This window comes from Scyliorhinus torazame, chromosome 29, assembly GCF_047496885.1.
Source record: "Scyliorhinus torazame isolate Kashiwa2021f chromosome 29, sScyTor2.1, whole genome shotgun sequence".
NCBI classification, from domain to species: Eukaryota; Metazoa; Chordata; class Chondrichthyes; order Carcharhiniformes; family Scyliorhinidae; genus Scyliorhinus; species Scyliorhinus torazame.
The window spans coordinates 10,264,341-10,279,715 of record NC_092735.1 but is presented as its reverse complement, the minus strand read 5'-3'; the positions used below and the strand labels follow the sequence as shown (position 1 = coordinate 10,279,715).

The 15,375-nt window shown below is 49.9% G+C and overlaps 6 non-coding genes across 6 annotated transcripts; 4 read left to right on the top strand and 2 right to left on the bottom strand.

Moving 5' to 3' along the window:
* Window positions 1–967: 967 nt before the first annotated feature.
* On the top strand, window positions 968–1,040 carry trnar-ccu (transfer RNA arginine (anticodon CCU)). The gene has a single exon. It is a non-coding gene; the product is annotated as a tRNA-Arg (tRNA).
* A 630-nt stretch (window positions 1,041–1,670) lies between these two features.
* Window positions 1,671–1,743, top strand: trnar-ccu (transfer RNA arginine (anticodon CCU)). The gene has a single exon. It is a non-coding gene; the product is annotated as a tRNA-Arg (tRNA).
* A 2,833-nt stretch (window positions 1,744–4,576) lies between these two features.
* Window positions 4,577–4,649, bottom strand: trnar-ucu (transfer RNA arginine (anticodon UCU)). The gene has a single exon. It is a non-coding gene; the product is annotated as a tRNA-Arg (tRNA).
* A 6,242-nt stretch (window positions 4,650–10,891) lies between these two features.
* Window positions 10,892–10,964, bottom strand: trnar-ccu (transfer RNA arginine (anticodon CCU)). The gene has a single exon. It is a non-coding gene; the product is annotated as a tRNA-Arg (tRNA).
* A 2,879-nt stretch (window positions 10,965–13,843) lies between these two features.
* On the top strand, window positions 13,844–13,916 carry trnar-ccu (transfer RNA arginine (anticodon CCU)). Its single transcript has one exon. It is a non-coding gene; the product is annotated as a tRNA-Arg (tRNA).
* A 624-nt stretch (window positions 13,917–14,540) lies between these two features.
* On the top strand, window positions 14,541–14,613 carry trnar-ccu (transfer RNA arginine (anticodon CCU)). Its single transcript has one exon. It is a non-coding gene; the product is annotated as a tRNA-Arg (tRNA).
* The last annotated feature ends 762 nt before the right edge of the window (window positions 14,614–15,375 follow it).

Here is a 15,375-nt window from a genome sequence, read left to right as displayed (position 1 = left end):
CATCGAGTCTGCAATGGAACCTGGAAAGAGCACCCCATGCATCTACCCTATCCCCGTAACCCAGTAACTCCACCTAAACTTTTGTGCACGAAGGGGCAATTTAGCGTGGCCAATCCTCCTAACCTGCACATCTTTGGACTGTGGGAGGAAACCCACGCAGACACGGTGGGGAAAAGTGCAAACTCCACACAGACAGTCACACAAGGGCGGAATTGAACCCGGAACTCTGTAGCTCTGAGGCAGCAGTGCTAACCAAAAACATGCTTCACCCCAGATGGGACTCAAACACACAACCCATGACTTAGAAAGCTAGTGCCTTATCCATTAGGCCACTGGGGCTCCATGCAGTGAATAAAGACTCCATAGTCCCAGATGACCATAGACTAATTTTTCCTTTGCCCCATAGCATCCAAAAGGTAAGGTGGAGTTACGGGGATAAGGTGGAGGCGTGAGCTGAAGTCAGGTGCTGCTTCCAAGGGCCGGTGCAGACCCGATGGGCCGAATGGCCTCCTTCTGCACTGTAGATTCTATGATTCACTGATTCTATGCCGGCCTCGCTCTGCATCACGCCAACTCTCCCGCCAACTCAGCTAAACAATCTGTATTTGGTTGGAACAGGCTCCTGAGAAGAGCCTTGGAGCATTAAAGGGGCTAGATAAATGCAGGCTATCGTTGTTGATGGCACCAAGAATACATTACATTGTGTACTTATGCATGTCCTATATTTCTCTCATGTACGGAATGATCAGTCTGGACTGTACACAGAACAATACTTTTCACTGTACCTCGGTACACGTGACAATAAATTAAATTCAGATTCCAATTCAGGATGTTGTTAGCAATGGCGGGTGAAAATAGTTTCCATTCATGACGAGCACTTTGAGAAACACGAGACATTTCAGAGATGTTCGGTCCCCATCGGCAGCCTAGTTTCAATTGTGCTTTGATTGAGGTTGCGTGACATGTAGCCCCAGTGGCCTAATGGATAAGGCACTGACCTCCTAAGCCAGGGATTGTGGGTTCAAGTCCCATCTGGGGTGGTGTGTGTATTTTGAAACATTCTCTCGCTGGCTCCTCAGAGCCCCTCAATTCAATCTCCATTCAAATTCATTCCAGCTCCAATCTGCTCTCTTCAACAATCCCCGTGGCCACAGGGAGCTAAGGGAAGCAGATTCAGTAAAAGCACCGAGGCAATTGGATGGTAGCTCCAACAAGGAAGCTGTCACAGAGTCGCTTCATCACTCTTCCTGATTCAAATGGCATTGCCTGTGCCCTATCTCCCAAGCTTGGACGCACATCTGGAGCCATCCTCTGTATTGGGGTGGCAGGTTGGTACAGTGGTCAGCACTGTTGCTTCACAAGGCCAGGGGCCTGGCTTCAGTCACTAACTGTGCGGAGTCTGCATGTTCTCTCCGTGTCTGCGGGGTTTCTTCCGGGTGCTCCGGTTTCCTCCCACAGTCCAAAGATGTGCCAGCCATGAACACCTTGAACAGAAAATGCTGGACAATCTCTGCAGGTCTGACAGCTTCTGTGGAGCGAGAAGGGAGCTAATGTTTTGACTCTTTGTCAGCATCTGCGGTCATTGGCTTTTATTGACACCTTGAAACCTGAGAAGCTTAACGCATTTCAGAGCTGTCAATTGCTCTTAGATTGGCTGCGTGTCAAATGTAGCCCCAGTGGCCTAATGGATAAGGCACTGGCCTCCTCAGCCAGGGATTGTGGGTTCGAGTCCCATCTGGGGTGGTTCTCATTTTTAAACATTCACCCTCTGGCCCATCACAGCCCTGTGTCAACTTTATCTCAATTCAAATTCACTTCATCTCCGAGCTTGCTCTCTTTAAGGAGGCCATTTGGCCCTTCGAGCCTGCCTTGCCCTTCAATATAGAACATGGAACAATACAGCGCAGTACAGGCCCTTCGGCCCACGATGTTGCACCGAAACAAAAGCCATCTAACCTACACTATGCCATTATCATCCATATGTTTATCCAATAAACTTTTAAATGCCCTCAATGTTGGCGAGTTCACTACTGTTGCAGGTAGGGCATTCCACGGCCTCACCACTCTTTGCGTAAAGAACCTACGTCTGTCCTATATCTATTACCCCTCAGTTTAAAGTTATGTCCCCTCGTGCCAGCCATTTCCATCCGCGGGAGAAGGCTCTCACTGTCCACCCTATCTAACCCCCTGATCATTTTGTATGCCTCTATTAAGTCTCCTCTTAACCTTCTTCTCTCCAACGAAAACAACCTCAAGTCCATCAGCCTTTCCTCATAAGATTTTCCCTCCATACCAGGCAACATCCTGGTAAATCTCCTCTACACCCGCTCCAAAGCCTCCATGTCCTTCCTATAATGCGGTGACCAGAACTGTACGCAATACTCCAAATGCAGCCGTACCAGAGTTCTGTACAGCTGCAACATGACGTCCTGACTCCGGAACTCAATCCCTCTACCAATAAAGGCCAACACTCCATAGGCCTTCTTCACAACCCTATCAACCTGGGTGGCAACTTTCAGGGATCTATGTACATGGACACCTAGATCCCTCTGCTCATCCACACTTCCAAGAACTTTACCATTAGCCAAATATTCCGCATTCCTGTTATTCCTTCCAAAGTGAATCACCTCACACTTCTCTACATTAAACTCCATTTGCCACCTCTCAGCCCAGCTCTGCAGCTTATCTATATCCCTCTGTAACCTGCTACATCCTTCCACACTATCGACAACACCACCGACTTTAGTATCGTCTGCAAATTTACTCACCCACCCTTCTGCGCCTTCCTCTAGGTCATTGATAAAAATGACAAACAGCAACGGCCCCAGAACAGATCCTTGTGGTACGCCACTTGTAACTAAACTCCATTCTGAACATTTCCCATCAACCACCACCCTCTGTCTTCTTTCAGCTAGCCAATTTCTGATCCACATCTCTAAATCACCCTCAATCCCCAGCCTCCGTATTTTCTGCAGTAGCCTACCGTGGGGAACCTTATCAAACGCTTTGCTGAAATCCATTTACACCACATCAACTGCTCTACCCTCGTCTACCTGTTCAGTCACCTTCTCAAAGAACTCAATAAGGTTTGTGAGGCATGACCTACCCTTCACAAAGCCATGCTGACTATCCCTGATCATATTATTAGTACTAACCAGGCCTGAGTCTGCTTAGCTTCCGAGATCAGACGAGATCTGACGAGAATACTATTGTGGCTGATCCTCTATCTTAAGGGTGTTCTCCTGCGCTCTCGCCACACCCCTTACTGCCTTTAGAGTCCAGAAATCTACTTCCTCCTTAAATATATATACATTTATTCCACACATTCACTACCCTCTGAATGAAGACATTTCTCCTCATCTCAGTCCGAAATGGCCTTCTCTGTATCCTCAGCCTGTGACCCCTTGTTCTAGACACCCCTCCCCCCAGCCAGAGGAATACAGTCTGTCCAACCCTGTCAGCATTTTATAAATTTCAATTAGATCCCCTCTCATTCTTCCAAATTCCAGGGAATGCAGGTCCAGTTGACTCAATCTCTCCTCATCCACCAATCCTGCCATCCCAGGAATTAGTCTGGTGAACCTTCGCGGTGCTCCCTCTAGGGCAAGTATATCCTTTCTTAGGTAAGGAGACCAAAACTGCCCACAATACTCCAGGTGTGGCCTTACCAAGGCTCAGTACAGCCGCAGTGAGACATCCTTCCTCTTGTACGAACCGGTCTGTAATTCCCTGTTTTTCCCCCTCCTTCCCGTTTTAAATAGCGGAGTTACATTTGCCACCCTCCAAACAGCCGGTGCTCTCCAGGTCTCTGTCTCTCCAATCCTGCCCTCTTGTCCTTCCCTGAGTTCCATCGCTCCGTCGTTGGCGGCCGTGCCTGGGCCCTATGTTCTGGGATTCCATCCCTAAACCCCCTCCAGCTCTCTACCCCTGTCTCCACAAGATCTCAACGCTGCTTAAACCTTGCCCCTTGGCCCCCGGTTTTGATCACCTCTCCTGGTATCTTTCAGATGAGGCTGGATGTAACATTGTGTTGGAGCACGCTCCTGTGAAGAGCCTTGGGTCGTTAAAGGGGGTGGATAAAGGCAGGTTGCTGTTGTAGATAGCTCCAGGATGTTATTGGCGACGACAGATTTGACAGGTGAAAATAGTTTCCACTCAGGATGCGCACTTTGAAAGTTGAGAAACATGCAGAGTTTCAGGTTTGTCAATTGCTCTTAGATGGTCCCAGATTGGAAAGAGCAAAGGGGTTGATGTTAAGTTCAGGGCGGGGGTGGGGTTGGAGGGCAAACTCCACCACACACTGACCCAAGGCCAGAACTGAACCCAGATCGCTGGTGCTGTGAGGCCACAGTGCTAACCACTGTGCCAGCCATCCCACTCCCGGCCGCTTCACCTTGCAAAGATTATCTTCCAGCGTTTATCCAATTGTTCTTCGGGAATCTGCTTTTCCTTCATATCACTAAAGTCGTGGGGATTTTTAAAGAGAGCAGATTGTAGCTGACGTGAATTTGAATTGAGATTGAGATTGAATTGAGGGGTTGAATGAGCCAGAGGGAGAATGTTTAAAATTGAGCACCACCCCAGATGGGACTTGAACCCACAATCCCTGGCTTAGAAAGCCAGTGCCTTATCCATTAGGCCACTAGGGCCACATACCAATAAGTGAAATTTGGACGTCTTGATTGATTGATTGATTTATTGTCACATGTACCGAAGTCCAGTGATAAGCACTTTTCTGCAGCCAAGGAAACGTACGCAGTACGTACACAGTGGACCAAAAGAATAATCGACAAAGTACATCAACAAACAGTGATTGGTTACAGTGCAGAACAAGGGGCCAAACAAAGCAAATACATGAGCAGGAGCAGCATAGGGCGTAGTGAATAGTGTTCTTACAGGGAACAGATCTGTCCGTGGGAGAGTCGTTGAGGAGTCTTGTAGCTGTGGGGAAGAAGCTGTTCCTATATCTAGATACAAACAAAGAACAAACAAAGAACAAAGAAAAGTACAGCACAGGAACAGGCCCTTCGGCCCTCCAAGCCCGTGCCGACCATGCTGCCCGACTAAACTACAATCTTCTACACTTCCTGGGTCCGTATCCCTCTATTCCCATCCTATTCATGTATTTGTCAAGATGCCCCTTAAATGTCACTAGCGTCCCTGCTTCCACCGCCTCCTCCGGTAGCGAGTTCCAGGCACCCACTACCCTCTGCTTAAAAAACCTGCCTCATACATCTACTCTAAACCTTGCCCCTCTCACCTTAAACCTATGCCCCCTAGTAATTGACCCCTCTACCCTGGGGAAAAGCCTCTGACTATCCACTCTGTCTATGCCCCTCATAATTTTGTAGACCTCTATCAGGTCTCCCCTCAACCTCCTTTGTTCCAGTGAGAACAAACCGAGTTCATTCAACCGCTCCACATAGCTAATGCCCTCCATACCAGGCAACATTCTGGTAAATCTCTTCTGCACCCTCTCTAAAGCCTCCACATCCTTCTGGTAGTGTGGCGACCAGAATTGAACACTATACTCCAAGTGTGGCCTAACTAAGGTTCTATACAGCTGCAACATGACTTGCCAATTCTTATACTCAATGCCCCGGCTAATGAAGGCAAGCATGCCGTATGCCTTCTTGACTACCTTCTCCACCTGTGTTGCCCCTTTCAGTGACTTGTGGACCTGTACTCCAAGATCTCTTTGACTTTCAATACTCTTGAGGGTTCTACCATTCACTGTATATTCCCTACCATTAGACCTTCCAAAATGCATTACCTCACATTTGTCCGGATTAAACTCCATCTGCCATCTCTCCGCCCAAGTCTCCAAAAAATCTAAATCCTGCTGTATCCTCTGACAGTCCTCATCGCTATCCGCAATTCCACCAACCTTTGTGTCGTCTGCAAACATACTAATCAGACCAGTTACATTTTCCTCCAAATCATTTATCTCTACTACAAACAGCAAAGGTCCCAGCACTGATCCCTGTGGAACACCACTGGTCACAGCCCTCCAATTAGAAAAGCATCCTTCCATTGCTACTCTCTGCCGTCTATGACCTAGCCAGTTCTGTATCCACCTTGCCAGCTCACCCCTGATCCCGTGTAACTTCACGTTTTGTACTAGTCTACCATGAGGGACCTTGTCAAATTCCTTACTGAAGTCCATATAGACAACATCCACTGCCCTACCTGCATCAATCATCTTAGTGACCTCCTCGAAAAAGATGTGCGGGTCTTCAGACTGACCTGCACGTCTTAGGACTGTGGGAGGAAACCCACGCAGATACGGTGGGGGAAAGGGCAAACTCCACACAGACATTCGCACAAGGGCAGAATTGAATCCGGAACCCTGGAGCTGTGAGGCAGCAGTGCTAACTACTGTGCCACCCGAGCCGCCCCCAAAATATTCATCACCCCAAATGGAACTTGAACCCACAACCCCTGGTTGAAGAAGCCAATGCTTTATCCAGTAGGCCACAGGGTAACCATGCTCGAAGTAACGACTCCATGGTCCCAGATGACCACAGACTGATTTTTCCTTTGCCCCACGGTATCCAAAAGGTTACGTGGAGTTACGGGGATAAGGTGGAGGCGTGAGCTGAAGTCAGGTGCTTCCAAGGGCCGGTGCAGACCCGATGGGCCGAATGGCCTCCTTCTGCGCTGTAGATTCTATGATTCACTGATTCTATGCCGGCCTCGCTCTGCATCACGCCAACTCTCCAGCCAACTCAGCTAAACAATCTGTATTTGGTTGGAACAAGCTCCTGAGAAGAGCCTTGGAGCATTAAACGGGCTAGATAAATGCAGGCTATCGTTGTTGTGTACAGAACAATACTTTTCACTGTACCTCGGGACACATGACCATAAATTAAATTCAAATTCCAATTCAGGGTGTAGTTAGCAATGGCGGGTGAAAATAGTTTCCATTCATGATGAGCACTTTGAGAAACACGAGACATTTCAGAGATGTTCGGTCCCCATCAGCAGCCTCTTTTCAATTGTGCTTTGATTGATGCCGTGACTGAATTGCTTGCAGTGCCCGCCCCCATTGGGGGCGCTATTTGTCAACCAATTCATGACGTGCCAATGGGCCAGCACTCTGTCCACGTGAATCGGGACCATTTCTTCTTCTTGCCGCTTTGGATTCGCTGGGGCCGGAATTGGCGCTGGAGAGCTTGACAATGGAGATGCTTATAAACACCCATTGCATCCGAGACGATGGCTCCACGAAGAGCTGCTCCCCCACCCCCCCCTCCCCGCCACAATTTGCGGATGTGGAGCGTGATCGAATGTTGGATGTGGCAGAGGAGAGGTGGGATGCCCTCTTACGCAGGGTGGGCAGGAGGCTGTCACCTCACAGTGGTCAACCGGGCCTGGGCGGAGGTGGCAGAGGCGGTGAGTGTTGAGAACCTCACCAGGCGGACTGGCACGCAGTGATGCAAGTAGGTGAACCTCCTCCATAGGGCAGCTCGGGTGAGTCACCGCCTCGTTTCCCCTGGCATCATTCCTGGCATCACAGTTGAACCTTCGCCACATTGATTGTTGGGTATTTGTGGGCGGATTTCTCCGAGGTCAGTGGTGCACGCTGTCATTTGCCACCTGTAGTGTATTGCAAATCCAATGTGCATGTTGTTCATGTGCACTTCCTATACGGAATAGTACCAGCAGAGGGAGTCTCAAGAATCTGTTTTCATAAAGGGGCTGATGTTTTGTGTGTTCTGGATCACAAACAGGTCACCAACACTGGAAGTGGTGCAACTCTATTTTATTATAAGGTTAACTATATTAACATACTTGAACTGTGGGTAAATGCAAAACCAGCTTTAACTGTTGACCCGTGCCAAGTCCTAACCAGGTGATGCACTCAGCACATGGTGAATGTCTGTGTTGCAGGCTGTGAGCTCTGTGCTCCGAGCTGGCTGCTACTAGAATCAGCCGGAACTCTCCTCTCCCCCATCTTTATAGTGCATGTGCTCTCACTGGTGATTGGCTACGGTGTTGTGTGTGGTGATTGGTCCCACTGCATGTCCATCAGTGTGTGTGTGAGTCTGCACCATAATATACTGGTGTATATTATGACATCCCCCCTTTTATATAAAGAACATGTGCCTGCGTGACAATAAATATCGTGTTGTGAATGTACCTGACTATGAGTGTGCGTGTTACTTACATGACTATGTACATGAGGCTATTCTATTTACACGGGAAGGTGCCTGGTGCAGAGAAATAGGGTGACACACCAACAACGAAATGAACATTATATACAAACTACTGGAACGATGAAACAGGATAACAGAACAGATCAAAGAGTCCAACATCATAAAACTCATAAGACAAGTCTCTGAGGTGGGCGACGAATTCTGGTTGACCGCCTCAAGGGTGGGTCAGGAGCCACCGGCTGAGGAACGGGCTGGGCCACGGCAGAGTGAGGAGGATGCAGAGTATTCGGAATCTCCACATAGTTCAGGTTGGGGACAACAGGAGGGCGTGGCACCGGTGGAGGATCACGTAGCGAGCGTGGAACAAGACGAAGGGCACGCCGATTGCGGCGGCGAATGGAACCATCTGGCAGACGAACCAGGAACGAGCGAGGAGACACCTGCCGAAGAACCACAGCAGTTGCAGAGCAGCCACCCTCCGGAAGATGGATGCGGACGTTGTCATCCGGCGCCAGAGCAGGGAGATCAGTCGCCCGAGCGTCATGCGCCGCCTTGACTGTTCCATCCGCTGAAGGACCGGAACCTGGTCGAGGTCTGGGACGTGAATGGACGGCACTGTGGTCCTGAGGGTGCGACCCATGAGCAGCTGGGCTGGCGACAGGCCCGTGGACAGTGGGGCCGAACGATAGGCCAGCAAGGCGAGGTTGAAGTCGGATCCTGCAAGGCAGCCTTGCAGAGGAGCCATTTGACGATGTGGATGCCTTTTTTCGCTTTGCCGTTGGATTGGGGGTACAGGGGACTGGATGTCACATGCACAAAGTTGTACCACCTGGCAAAGTTGGACCATTCCTGGCTCGCGAAGCAGGGGCCATTGTCCGACATCACAGTGAGTGGGATGCCGTGTCGAGCAAAGGTCTCCTTGCAGGCACGGATGACCGCCGATGATGTGATGTCGTGCAGGCGTACGACCTCCGGGTAGTTCAAAAAATAGTCTGCAATCAGAACATAGTCCCTGCCCTGCGCATGGAACAGGTCAACGCCTACCTTAGACCAAGAGGACGTGACCAACTCATGGGGCTGTAGGGTCTCACGTGGTTGGACCAGCTGGAACCGCTGACAGGTGGGGCAGTTGAGCACAGTGTTGGCGATGTCCTCATTGATGCCGGGCCAGTACACAGCCTCTCGGGCCCTCCAGCGGCACTTCTCCACGCCAAGATGGCCCTCGTGTAGCTGTTCCAAAACGAGCTGGCGCATGCTGTGCGGGATCACGATGCGGTCCAGCTTCAGGAAGACATCATCGACTATGCCAGATCGTCTCTGATATTGTAGAACTGCGGGTATTGGCCCTTGAGCCACCCGTCCGTCATGTGGCGCATGACACGCTGTAGTAGGGGGTCAGCTGCAGTCTCGCACCGAATGTGGATAAGACGTTCATCCGTGACCGGCAGATTGGAGGCTGTGAAGGCCACAGGGGCGTCAACTTGCCAGACTAGCCCCTCTGGGTCACACGGGGTGTTGACTACCCTGGACAAAGCGACGGCTATGATCAGGTCCTTGCCTGGGGTGTATAGGAGCTGGAAATCATACCGCCGGAGTTTAAACAGAATGCGTTGGAGGCAAGGGGTCATATCATTCAGGTCCCCTCTCATTCGTCTAAATTCCAGGGAATGCAGGTCCAGTTGACTCAATCTCTCCTCATCCGTCAATCCTGCCATCCCAGGAATTTGTCTGGTGAACCTTCGCTGCGCTCCCTCTAGGGCAAGTATATCCTTTCTTAGGTAAGGGGACCAAAACTGCCCACAATACTCCAGGTGTGGCCTTACCAAGGCTCAGTACAGTCGCACAAAGACATCCTTCCTCGTGTACGAACCGGTCTGTAATTCCCTGTTTTTCCCCCTCCTTCCCGTTTTAAATAGCGGAGTTACATTTGCCACCCTCCAAACTGCCGGGGCTCTCCAGGTCTCTGTCTCTCCAATCCTGCCCTCTTGCCCTTCCCTGAGTTCCATCGCTCCGTCCTTGGCGGCCGTACCTGGGCCCTATGTTCTGGGATTCCATCCCTAAACCCCCTCCAGCTCTCTACCCCTGTCTCCACAAGATCTCAACGCTGCTTAAACCTTGCCCCTTGGCCCTCGGTTTTGATCACCTCTCCTGGTATCTTCCAGATGAGGCTGGATGTAACATTGTGTTGGAGCACGCTCCTGTGAAGAGCCTTGGGACGTTAAAGGGGCTAGATAAAGGCAGGTTGCTGTTGTAGATAGCTCCAGGATGTTGTTAGCGACGACAGGTTTGACAGGTGAAAATAGTTTCCACTCAGGATGCGCACTTTGAAAGTTGAGAAACATGCAGAGTTTCAGGTTTGTCAGTTGCTCTTAGATGGTCCCAGATTGGAAAGAGCAAAGGGGTTGATGTTAAGTTCAGGGCGGGGGTGGGGTTGGAGTGCAAAGTCCACCACACACTGACCCAAGGCCAGAACTAAACCCAGATAACTGATGCCGTAAGGCCACAGTGCTAACCACTGTGCCACCCATCCCACTCCCGGCCTCTTCACCTTGCAAAGATTATCTTCCAGCGTTTACCCAATTGTTCTTCGGGAATCTGCTTTTCCTTCATCTCACTAAAGTCGTGGGGATTTTTAAAGAGAGCAGATTGGAGCTGACGTGAATTTGAATTGAGATTGAGATTGAATTGAGGGGTTATAATGAGCCAGAGGGAGAATGTTTAAATTTGAGCCTCACCCCAGATGGGACTTGAACCCACAATCGCTGGCTTAGGAGGCCGGTGCCTTACCCATTAGGCCACTGGGGCTACATGCTGATTTATTGTCACCTGTACCGAGGTACAGTGATAAGCATTTTTCTGTGGCCAAGGAAACGTACGCAGTACGTACACAGTAGACAAAAAGAATAATCGACAAAGTACATCGACAAATAGTGATTGGTTACAGTGCAGAACAAGGGGCCAAACAAATCAAATACATGAGCAATAGCAGCACAGGGTATCGTGAGCAGTGTTCTTACAGGATATACATCAGTCCGAGAGAGAGTCGTTGAGGAGTCTAGTAGCTGTGGAGAAGAAGCTGTTTCTCTATCTGGATGTGGGGGTCTTCAGACCTCTGTATATTCTGCCTCGCTCTTTGGCAGGTCCATGAAACAAATTCATCCCAATCCCCTCCTTCTGCGCTTTGCAAATTGTCCCTTCCAGAAGGTCATACCAAATAGGAACAGGAGGTGGCCATTCGGCCCTTCGAGCCTGCTCTGCCGTTTAATAAGCCCATGGCTGCTCTGACACTCACTAAGCTCACGTTCCTGCCTTCTCTCCGCGTTCCCCTACTCACTTCAGCTGCTCAACTTAAAGGTGCCTCTCCATTAAATATCCATGGATCAAAAATGATAGTGACAAAGTCAAAGAAATGGGAAATGCAGGAATCCAAAGGAAGGACCCTGACCCCATCCATTACACACACTGCTGAAAACGCCATGGTGTCGATCTTTAACTGGACATCACTCCAGTGGCGACTCAAACCCGCTCTCCCTGGCTCAGGAGGCTAGGACCTTACCATCCCGTCCATGAGGTTCATCGCGCACTGATACCCACCTGAGGACACTATCAGGTGGTACTCCTCTTGGCTAGATCTGGCCTCTATTCATCCTGGAACGCAATGAGAGCCACTTCTCCTCCACGAAAAATCATCTCTCCCCCTCAGTCCTCATCTCCAACAATGTGTGAAGAATGACGAAGATTGACTTGTGATTTTCTTCATTAAGCCGCTGGCCATGAGGGTTGAGACCACATCCAATCAGCTGCTTCCGTTGCTTCCTGCCGTCCCCCTCGGTAACTGGGCTAAAGCTCCTCTGAGATTCCTGCTGTCCCAATGCTGAACTCGTATCTTTTTTCTAGTTGCTCCCCAATCTCCCCTCGCGCCCTCTTGTTCATGAGAACCGAATCCCGTTGCCTCAGCCCGAGACCCAACACCCTGATACCCAACACCCTGATACCCAACACCCTGATACCCAACACCCTGATACCCAACACTCTGATACCCAACACCCTGATACCCAACACCCTGGTACCCAACACTCTGATACCCAACACCCTGATACCCAACACCCTGATACCCAACACCCTGATACCCAACACCCTGATACCCAACACCCTGATACCCAACACTCTGATACCCAACACCCTGATACCCAACACCCTGATACCCAACACCCTGATACCCAACACTCTGATACCCAACACTCTGATACCCAACACCCTGATACCCAACACCCTGATACCCAACACCCTGATACCCAACACTCTGATACCCAACACCCTGATACCCAACACTCTGATACACAACACTCTGATACCCAACACCCTGATACCCAACACTCTGCCCGGCTGTGCCAGCTGATAGTCAATGGGTCTTGCTCCCTGAGTACTGCCCCCCTCTCGATCAAATCTGCTGTCACCAGCGCACCCACATCACCAAACCAACTCTTGGCCAAAAATTGATCTCATATAATATTCTGTTCTGCACGCGGTCTGTTTGAATTCCCTCCCCCAACCTCTCCACCTTTCTCCCCCCTGTGTGCTTTAGATCGGAATGCTACTTCAAACACCGCTCGTTGACCTCGGTTTGGTCACCTCTCTGTATCTCTTCCTGAGGTGGCTGGATGGTAAATTTTAGACAGATAGATAGAATTTACAGTGCAAAAGGAGGCCATTTGGCCCACGAGTCTGCAATGGAACCTGGAAAGAGCACCCCATGCATCTACCCTATCCCCGTCACCAGTAACTCCACCTAAACTTTTGTGCACGAAGGGGCAATTTAGCGTGGCCAATCCTCCTAACCTGCACATCTTTGGACGATGGGAGGAAACCCACGCAGACACGGTGGGGAAAAGTGCAAACTCCACACAGACAGTAACGCAAGGGCGGAACTGAACCCGGAACTCTGTAGCTCTGAGGCAGCAGTGCTAACCAAAAACATGCGTCACCCCAGATGGGACTCAAACCCACAATTCCTGACTTAGAAAGCTAGTGCCTTATCCATTAGGCCACTGGGGCTATATGCACGAAGTAACAACTCCATGGTCCCTGATGACCACAGACTAATTTTTCCTTTGCCCCCATAGCATTCAAAAGGTTAGGTGGAGTTACGGGGATATGGTGGAGGCGTGAGCTGAAGTCAGGTGCTGCTTCCAAGGGTCGGTGCAGACCCGATGGGCCGAATGGCCTCCTTCTGCACTGTAGATTCTATGATTCACTGATTCTATGCCGGCCTCGCTCTGCATCACACCAACTCTCCAGCCAACTCAGCTAAACAATCTGTATTTGGTTGGAACAAGCTCCTGAGAAGAGCCTTGGATCATTAAAGGGGCTAGATAAATGCAGGCTATCGTTGTTGATGGCTCCAAGAATACATTACATTGTGTACTTATGCATGTCCTATATTTCTCTCATGTACGGAACGATCTGTCTGGACTGTACACAGAACAATACTTTTCACTGTACCTCGGTACACATGACAATAAATTAAATTCAGATTCCAATTCAGGGTGTAGTTAGCAATGGCGGGAGAAAAAAGTTTCCATTCGTGATGAACACTTTGAGAAACACGAGACATTTCAGAGATGTTCGGTCCCCATCGGCAGCCTCTTTTCAATTGTGCTTTGATTGAGGCAGAAGACCACGTAGCCCCAGTGGCCTAATGGATAAGGCACTGGCCTCCTAAGCCAGGGATTGTGGGTTCGAGTCCCATCTGGGGTGATGTGTGTATTTTGAAACATTCTCTCGCTGGCTCCTCAGAACCTCTCCATTCAAATTCATTCCAGCTCCAATCTGCTCTCTTCAACAATCCCCATGGTGACAGTGAGCTGAGGGAAGCAGATTCAATAAAAGCATCGAGGTAATTGGATGGCAGCTCCAACAAGCAAGGAAGCTGTCACAGAGTCGCTTCATCACTCTTCCTCATTCAAATGGCATTGCCTGTGCCCTATCTACCAAGCTTGGACGCACATCTGGGGCTATCCTCTGTATTGGGGTGGCAGGTTGGTACAGTGGTCAGCACTGTTGCTTCACAAGGCCAGGGACCTGGCTTCGGTCACTGTCTGTGCGGAGTCTGCATGTTCTCTCCGTGTCTGCGGGGTTTCTTCCGGGTGCTCCGGTTTCCTCCCGCAGTCCAAAGATGTGCCAGCCATGAACACCTTGAACAGAAAATGCTGGACAATCTCTGCAGGTCTGGCAGCTTCTGTGGAGCGAGAAGGGAGCTAATGTTTTGACTCTTTGTCAGCATCTGCGGTCTTTGGCTTTTATTAACACCCTTGAAACTTGAGAAGCTTAACGCATTTCAGAGCTGTCAATTGCTCTTAGATTGGCTGTGTGTCAAATGTAGCCCCAGTGGCCTAATGGATAAGGCACTGGCCTCCTAAGCCAGGGATTGTGGGTTCGAGTCCCATCTGGGGTGGTTCTCATTTTTAAACATTCACCCTCTGGCTCATCACAGCCCTGTGTCAACTTTATCTCAATTCAAATTCACTTCAGCTCCAAGCTTGCTCTCTTTAACGAGGCCATTAGGCCCTTCGAGCCTGCCTTGCCCTTCAATACTATTGTGGCTGATCCTCTATATCAACGGTGTCCCCTGCGCTCTCGCCACACCCCTTCCTGCCTTTAGAGTCCAGAAATCTATCTACTTCCTCCTTAAATATATATACATTTATTCCACACATTCAACACCCTCTGAATGAAGACATTTCTCCACATCTCAGTCCAAAATGGCCTGCTCTGTATCCTCAGCCTGTGACCCCTTGCTTTAGACACCCCTCCCCCCAGCCAGAGGGAACACAGTCTGTCCAACCCTGTCAGCATTTTATAAATTTCAATTAGATCCCCTCTCATTCTTCCAAATTCCAGGGAATGCAGGTCCAGTTGACTCAATCACTCCTCATCCGCCAATCCTGCCATCCCAGGAATTAGTCTGGTGAACCTTCGCTGCGCTCCCTCTAGGGCAAGTATATCCTTTCTTAGGTCAGGAGACCAAAACTGCCCACAATACTCCAGGTGTGGCCTTACCAAGGCTCTGTACAGCCGCAGTAACACATCCTTCCTCGTGTACGAACCGGTCTGTAATTCCCTTATTCCCGCTCCTTCCCGTTTTAAATAGCGGAGTTGCATTTGCCACCCTCCAAACTGCCGGGACTCTCCAGGTCTCTGTCTCTCCAATCCTGCC